The sequence below is a fragment of the Nymphaea colorata genome, chromosome 10 (genome assembly GCF_008831285.2).
Source record: "Nymphaea colorata isolate Beijing-Zhang1983 chromosome 10, ASM883128v2, whole genome shotgun sequence".
NCBI classification, from domain to species: Eukaryota; Viridiplantae; Streptophyta; class Magnoliopsida; order Nymphaeales; family Nymphaeaceae; genus Nymphaea; species Nymphaea colorata.
In genome coordinates, this window is record NC_045147.1 from 14,541,800 (window position 1) to 14,543,673 (window position 1,874).

The window sequence follows — 1,874 nt, forward strand, 5'->3', positions numbered from 1 at the left end:
GGCTCTTTTCCGAGTGGCATGTCCTAATCCTCATGCTCATCCAGAAGCAGAAAAAATCCGGCATGGCTGATTCATGAAACCATGAGGCAGAATCATCTGAGTTTCAGCAGCCCACTTATATGTTGGTTTCATTGAGTCGCTCATGAGTATATACAATCAGTTTAAATTACACATAAAAAAACCATTTCGGTAACATTAAAAATATGCATGTATATGAATCGATTTTATCAAACTTTCTCTATATTATTATTACAGAAACATATACACGCACTAACAGAGATTAGCTAACGATGACAACATCACGCCGCCGTTGGTAGAGGCTGCAACTTGTGCAATTTGATAGCGCCGATGACCGGAAGTCGTGGCCGGCACGTATGAAACAGCCCGAAAGTTGGATGTTCTCGAGATTTCCAGAAAAAAGAGTAAAATCATAATTGTAGTTACCTACGGCTCTTTTATCAATTTGTCTAAGACCAAAGTAAACTTGTTCCCCAAGAAACCAACTAATTCAAATTGTACCAGTCAATTTGATCTGTCTGCAATTGCAACGAAAGAGAAGATTGGAGGGAATGACGCCGCCTCCAACTTGCTTCGCCCGTTCACGAAACTGACCTTTTTCTCGCATTCCCTCACTTTCCTGTGGGAAACAACACGATCGATCAATTTCCTGTAAGTTCATGAGTTTTGGACGGTTCCTTGGCCGGCAAGTTTGGGATCTCCATCTTATTGACCTTTGACAATATACCAGAAGTTTCATGGAAGTCTCCCAAATCTTATCAACGCTGAGTAGGATACGGTTTAAAGGAAGAAACACTTGGAAAAAGCCAATTTTATTTGTCAGTCATTAACTAATTAGTGGTGAAATGCCTAACGAAACCGTGTAAGAATTGTCATTCCGTGGTCGATTGGAGGTAGGCCTCATGAGTCTGATTTGTTTCCAAAATGATGCAAGAATCTTGGAGAGACATTCTTCCCCTTTCTTTCTCTATCGCTAGCCCAACTATTATAGTATGTCCATATTTATTTGCGCACGCTGATTTTGTCCACACATTTCATACATTATATGTATATATTATATATGTATTGACGTATTTGAAGTGTACAAGATCGTCACATTGCTCGTATGGTTGGAATACTCTATAGTCAAGCCGTGGAATCACATGAAAAGAGCAACTTGTTTCTTGAGAACCTGCCGGCTGTTTCTCAGGCCGTAACGTTTAAGCTGGTTTATCATGCGTACGCGATGATCCTGAACAAGGAGAGCTACGCTTCTTCAGCCCGTTCACCAGCCATAATTGAACGCTTCGAGATGACATAATTCCCGGCCGCACTAAAAAGGAATCAGATTCTGAAACCGATAAAAGAGCTCTTATCAGATACAGGTCCAATTTACTGCTTACCTTAATTGGATTCACGTTTATATTTACATATAATCACTTCCAAGAAAAAGAAAAAAACAAACAAACAAAAAGAACAACAAAATAGCGTTTGTATACAGTAATAGCTACCTCTACCTGCCCTCTGAAACGCACTCAAAGCGACTCCGGCACGTTGTTCGCAGATTTTACGGCAGGCTGGCTACCGTTCGGGTGGATCTTATTCCCCCACCGGAAAATCTTCATCCCGAATCTCTTTTTGCCGGAATCGCGCTGTCCCGGACTCTTCTTCTTCTCCGTCTCCGCCACTTCCTCGGTGCAGGCCCGATCCATCTTCTCCTTGTATATCTTCTTCATCACGTAGGCTTCGGCCAAGCTACCGGAGATGGACGCCATCATCTTGCGCAAGGAAGCCCGAGAAAAATCCGAACTGTTTCGCGACCGGAAAACGTAAACTAATTCACGAACTCCGCTTGATCAAGGATGGGTGTAAGTACT

At 42.3% G+C, this 1,874-nt stretch overlaps 1 long non-coding RNA gene across 1 annotated transcript; it reads right to left on the bottom strand.

Annotated features, from left to right (window-relative positions):
- Positions 1-1,050: 1,050 nt before the first annotated feature.
- LOC126410465 (uncharacterized) lies at positions 1,051-1,874 on the bottom strand. Its single transcript, XR_007574503.1, has 2 exons — positions 1,509-1,874; positions 1,051-1,348 (listed from the first exon to the last, which is right to left on the bottom strand). It is a non-coding gene; the product is annotated as an uncharacterized LOC126410465 (long non-coding RNA).